The sequence below is a fragment of the Camelus ferus genome, chromosome 1 (assembly GCF_009834535.1).
Source record: "Camelus ferus isolate YT-003-E chromosome 1, BCGSAC_Cfer_1.0, whole genome shotgun sequence".
Lineage (NCBI taxonomy): Eukaryota > Metazoa > Chordata > Mammalia > Artiodactyla > Camelidae > Camelus > Camelus ferus.
In genome coordinates, this window is record NC_045696.1 from 2197024 (window position 1) to 2203023 (window position 6000).

The 6000-nt window shown below is 53.0% G+C and overlaps 1 long non-coding RNA gene across 1 annotated transcript; it reads left to right on the plus strand.

Moving 5' to 3' along the window:
- Positions 1–1298: 1298 nt before the first annotated feature.
- On the plus strand, positions 1299–5189 carry LOC106728505. The gene is made up of 3 exons (XR_004325580.1): positions 1299–1394; positions 1566–1743; positions 5128–5189. It is a non-coding gene; the product is annotated as an uncharacterized LOC106728505 (long non-coding RNA).
- Positions 5190–6000: the final 811 nt, after the last annotated feature.

Consider the following 6000-nt stretch of genomic DNA (forward strand, 5'->3'; position numbering starts at 1 on the left):
AAGAGCGTGAGGGCAGTGTGGTTGGCCAGGTGTGAAAGGCAGTGGCTGCTGTGTGTGGCTGTCCTATAAGGGGGACTGAGCACCTGCGACCTGAGCACAGGGCTGGCTCCAACAAGAGCCGTGGAACTATTAGCTACGGACTGTAGGAAGCATCTTTGTACAGAGCCTCACGGGAGAGACATGGGAAACAGAAGCGGGGCAGCTGGGCCAGAAAGCAGGCCAAGGGGCAGAGACAGGGAGGCCCAATCGGGGCTTCCCAGGTGCCAGCCAGTCGGAGCGGGCTGGGTACCAGGACATGTCTGCCCATGGCCCAGCATCCTATGGGGCAGTCTTTGCTCTGAGCGTCAGTCAGATGCATCGAGGTCTGAGGCTTTGCCTGCCCAGTCCTGCCTCCCTTTATCTTTCACAGGTGCTACCATGGCCCCAAACCCCTTGCACCCCAACCCCACTCAGTGTGGTCTGCCCAAAGGCCCCACTCCACCCAGGGACCTGGCCACCACACCTCACTTAGAAATGCTACTTGCCCAGGGCACCTGCGAGGTCTGCAGCCTGATGGAAGGAATTTTCACAGACTGGAGTATGGGGAAGCCCCCAGCTTGTGCATGATTTGGCCGGTACTTGATGGATCTTGCATCAAACATCTGCTTTAACCATGAAAGAAAATGAAGCGTTATTCGGAAGTGGAGGATGTCTGCTCCAAAGACAGGGGTAAACGCTAGTGCTCCTTCAGAGATCAGGCCCCCCCGGAAGCCGAGGCCACCTGACTCGCTGTGTATGTGCTGATCTGTCTCTTCTGAAGCCTGGAAGGAACGTACCCCTGTCATGTTTGATATTTGTTCTCTGTTCTGACAAGGTGCAAAACTGCCGAACGCCGTGCTTCCTGCCTCTGCGCAGGTGGCCCTCCTGGGCTGTAGTTCTCGGTTTGGGTCCAGTAAAACTTCTGTTGTTGTTGTAGATTGTTTATTGATTAATTGTGAGGCCAAGACAAAGGTGGCGTCCTGCGCACATGCGCAGTCCTCTGACCCGAGGCTGCAGGTGTCCGGCTCCCAACGGTGATGCAGCCTCCTTGCTAAGGTGGGAGCCCCCGCCCTCGACAGGCTTGTTCACAGAGGGGTGGGCAGGGCCTCTCAAGGGCAGGTCTCTCCGCCTGCGCCCCCCCCCAACTCAGACGCACACACGCTCGAGCAAAATCGTTCACTTTTTCCTTTGCACCAGATTGTTTTTCCAATTGTTCTCTGGGGTTAAAAAAGAAAAAGTTCATGCTTTTCCTAAAAATTCACCCATGCAGGTTTGGTGTTTCTCCCGCAGGTGGGAAAGCTCTAGCAGACCTCACAGGCCCGATATGCTGCCCACCTCCTGAGAAACGGGGAAGGAGCCTTCAAGCACTGCTTTTGGTGGGTCTGAGGAGATGCTTCCAGAAAGCAATAGACCGCTGCGTTAGCACGGAGGGGGAGGGCTGGGGTGGGCCTAGGGGAGGCTGTTGAATTTGGGCATAGATGCAAGATCACGACACGACGCGACTGGGAACAAAATACACTAAAACCCCAAATATTCTAAATAAAAAGAGAGCTGTGGAGAAGCATCACTGGCCCACGGGAAGAAGCGTGTCCGCACGCCGCCCAGCGCGTGGAACGCAAGCCCAGTGCCGCCTCCTGGAAAACGCGTAGGAGAGGAGCCTCCCTCCGGGGTCAGGTCTCTCTGAACAATTTGCTGCTGTCATCGGTCACGACATCACATCAAAACGTAAGCTCAACCTTCGGCATCAGGAAGGGCTGTAGGCTGGGAACTGGGTAGTTGTGAGGTAAATCCGTTTATGTCCTTTTATTCCTTGAGGACTGGTGTTGGGGGTGGGGAGCTCAGCCCTCAGGTGTCCTGAGCCCCATAAATGGAGTGACTGCTGTCAGCACTGGTGGGGAAGGCTGTGGTGGTCCCGGGAGGACCCTTGAGCCTGTGCTGCAGGCAGGCTCCCTTGGGGGACGTGGCCCGGCCCCCCACCGTCTGCACACTGTCTGTATGAGCAGGTGCAAACCTGCTTTCACACCTGGGAGGCTGAGCAGCCAGGCTTCCCGGGAGACCTCTGAGCGGGCGTCCGCGGGGAGGGCGTTCCCATCACTTTACTCCTCGTCTGAGTTTGTGAGGGCTGCAGTAACCAGGCACCACGGCCCCGGTGGCTCAGAGGACAGAGGCCCCGGTGGCTCAGAGAACAGAAACCCGTTGTCTCATGACTCTGTAAACCAGAGGGCCCAGAGCAAGGCGTCAGCAGGCCAGCTCCTTCCAGGCCTCCTTTCCTGCTGTGCAGACTGCCGTCTCCTCCTTGTGTGCCCCATGGTCACCCCCGTGTGTGTCTGTGTCCTGATCACCTCTTCCCCTAAGGACACCTTTCAGATTGGATTAGGGCCACCCTAGTGACCTCATTTTACCTAAATCACCTCTTTAAAGACCCCCCTCCAGATACAGTCACATTCAACACATGTTGAATACACAGCTTCAACAGATGGATTTGGGGGTGACACAGTCCCCCAAACCCTCAGCCCATAATATGAGCATTCTCTCTCTTTTTTTATTTTTTGTAATAAGCATGCATCCCTTATGTAATGCTAAAAGGCATTTTAAATTAGCCTATGTCTTATAGACATGAGGATGCTGGGAAGGTGAGCTGTACTGGAGCTGCCGTGGAGAAAGCAGAAGCGGGCTCTGCTGGAGGGAGCGGAGATGCTAATCAGCCAGGCCATCTAGAGCCCCTGCTCCTTTCTGCCTTCTGCTCTGTTCACTGTAGCCAGGACGCAGCTGGGACCTCCACCCTTTGGACAACAGAATTGAAAGGGAATTTGAAATCTGGAGAGCTGGTGGGACCTTGCTCTTCTGCCCACCCTGCAGCCGGGCCCTGGCCTTGCCTTGGCATCCTCAGGGTCCAGCTCCCAGTCAGTCCCCAGCGGAGGAGTGAGGGGACACACAGGGGCATCGCCAAATCAGCACAGTGAGGACAGCAGTGCCTGCCAAGCGGGTGGACAGAGCCGCTCACAGGGCAGGGGAGCAAGGCAAGGTCCCATCAGCTATCCACGATCCTGGCTCCATGACCTAAAAGTTATGGAGGACAAATGACAAATGCTGGAGAGGCTGTGGAGAAAGGGGAACCCTCCTACACTGCTGGTGGGAATGCAGTTTGGTGCAGCCACTGTGGAAAACAGTATGGAGATTCCTCAAAAGACTAGGAATAGACTTACCATATGACCCAGCAATCCCACTCCTGGGCTTATATCCAGAAGGAAATCTACTTCAGGATGACACCTGCACCCAAATGTTCACAGCAGCACTATTTACAATAGCCAAGACATAGAAACAGCCTAAATGTCCATCAACAGATGACTGGATAAAGAAGAGGTGGTATATTTATACAATGGAATACTACTCAGCCACTAAAACCGACAACATAATGCCATTTGCAGCAACATGGATGTTCCTGGAGAATGTCATTCTAAGTGAATGAAGTAAACCAGAAAGAGAAAGAAAAATACCACATGAGATCACTCATACGTGGAATCTAAAAAAAAAAAAAAAAATAGAACGTAAATACAAAACAGAAACAGACTCCTAGACATAGAATACAAACGTGTGGTTGCCAAGGGGGCGGGGGGTGGGAAGGGACAGGCTGGGAGTTCGAAATTTGTAGATTCTGACAGGCATATACAGAATAGATAAACAAGATTATACTGTGTAGCACAGGGAAATGTATACAAGATCCTGTGGCAGCTCACAGCAAAAAAAAATACGGCAATGAAAATATATATATGTTCATGTATAACTGAAAAATTGTGCTCTACACTGGAAGTTGACACAACATTGTAAACTGACTATAATTTGATAAAAAAATTTTTTTTTAATTTAAATAAATAAATAAACACAGAAAAGTTTTGGAGCGACCCAAGGCTGCTCTCCCTGGCCAAAGCGTGGCCCTTCCCTGCTGCACACCCAGCCCAGGACCAGTGATCAGGGAGATGCTGGGGCTTGGTCGTCATCTGCCGAGGTCCTGGGCTGATTTGCTTCTGCGTTAGACGCACTTTCCCATGCGGTGTTACAGCTGCAAATTAATAGAGTAAATCAAATTGCTGAGGGAATGTTGAAAATACTCAAAGACGATTTTCAGAGCAATTTAGAAGCAATCTTCTTACAGAAATTGAAATGCAAATTGTAAGTAATTACTATCTATTTACTGAGATAATCAACACTATTATACTGGTCTGAGCTTCTGGTGGCCTCTGAAATAAGAAAACAGCCCTCACCCTCCAGATGGGCTGAGAGGGGAGAGGGTGAGCCAGCCACAAACTCAGGCCAGCCTCCTCTCGGCTCCTCCCAGCAGCCTCCGCCCTCTGTCCCTCCTCCCTCCTGGCTCCAGCAAGAAGTAACATGTGCCCCTCGGAAACGTGCTCGGAGAAAGTTAGGACCTGGTTCCACCCCGTCTGGACCAGTCTCCTGGGTTTGAGTCCTGACTTTGTAACTTACAGCTGTGTGACCTTAGGCAGGTTTCTTAACCTCTCTGTGCCTTAGTTTTCTTATTTCAAATGGGGACAATAAAAGCACCTACCTCTTAGAAGTGTTGTGCAGATCAAAAAAGATCGCAGCAACAGGGCCTCACACGGCACCTCGAGTGGGATAAGCATGAAATAAAATCAGCTGCGTTGACAACACCAGGGACGAGGTCGATGAGCACTGTACCTGCCCCTCCTCCCTCCATTCAGCATTCAGTATGGAAGCTCAGGGACTGTGGTTTTTTTTTTTTTTTTTTAGGGACTGTTTTTATGATCTGAATTATTTATGCATTGATCGTTCTAAAAAGGTGGACCCCAGACCAGCCCTGACACAAGAACTGGGCGTTAAGCAGTTCTCCAACCTTGTCCCAGACCTGCTGAATCAGAAGCTCTGGGACGGGGCCCAGCCACCTGCATTGTAACGAGCCTTCCAAGGACACAATGCACGCTTGAGCTCTGAGAGCCTCTGCTCTAGAGCTCTAGCTTAACAAAATAAATAAAGATAAATCCAGTCTCCTAGGTTGCAAGGCTGCACAGGAAGACAGAAATGGCCATCCTTTCTCTTCCTGTACCGAACATGATGGTTTCTTTGTGATCACAGATAGCCACACTCAGCCCAGCTCAGACCCTGAGCCCCCAGCCAAGCCCGCGTGTGTGTCCCACGGTTGCTGCAAGCAAATACCATAGACTGGTGTGCAGAGACAGCAAAACTTTATTCCCTCGCCGTCCGGAGGCCAGAAGTCTGAGATCAAGGTGTCGGCACGGCTGGTTCCCTCTGGAGATGCTTGGGAAGGATTGTTCCCAGCCCCTCCCCCAGCTTCGGGGGTGGGGGTGGGGTGTTGTTGCTGGCATCCTCGGGGACGCTTGTGGAGGCACCCCGCAACCTCTGCCTCCATCTTCACTTGGGGTTGTCTGTGTGCATATTCTTCCCTCTGTGTCCAAATGTCCCCTTTTTGTAAAGACACCATATTCCAGATGACCTCATCTTAACTAAGAACGTCTGCAATGACCCTGTTTCCAAACAAGGCCACGTTGTGAGGAACCGGGGGTAAGACTCCTACATACGAGTTGTGAGAGGACGCAGGTCAACCCATCACACCCAGTGACACCCGCCTTCACACTGGCATCTAGATGGAGGCCACACCCAGGCCTCCCTCCTTCCACCACGGAGAGGTACAGGACTCCGACGCGTAGAAGGGATCAAGGCGGGGCGTTTAGACCTTCCGGCCCGGAGCTGAGTACGAGGAGCATGCTGCCTGCTGAGAACGGGCTCCGCCCCCGGGCCCGGGCCCAGGCTGGACAGATGCCCCCAGCCCCGCTGGGGCTCGCGGCCTCCTCCCCCCCCTACCCCCGCACCCGGCTCTGCTGTGAGCAGGTAGCGGCCAGCCCCCCTGCCTGGTGGGGCCGTTCCCTGACTCGGCGCTGCCCTGCCCTGGCCTCCTGCCCCAGAGCTTCACACGGCCCTGAAGTGTTG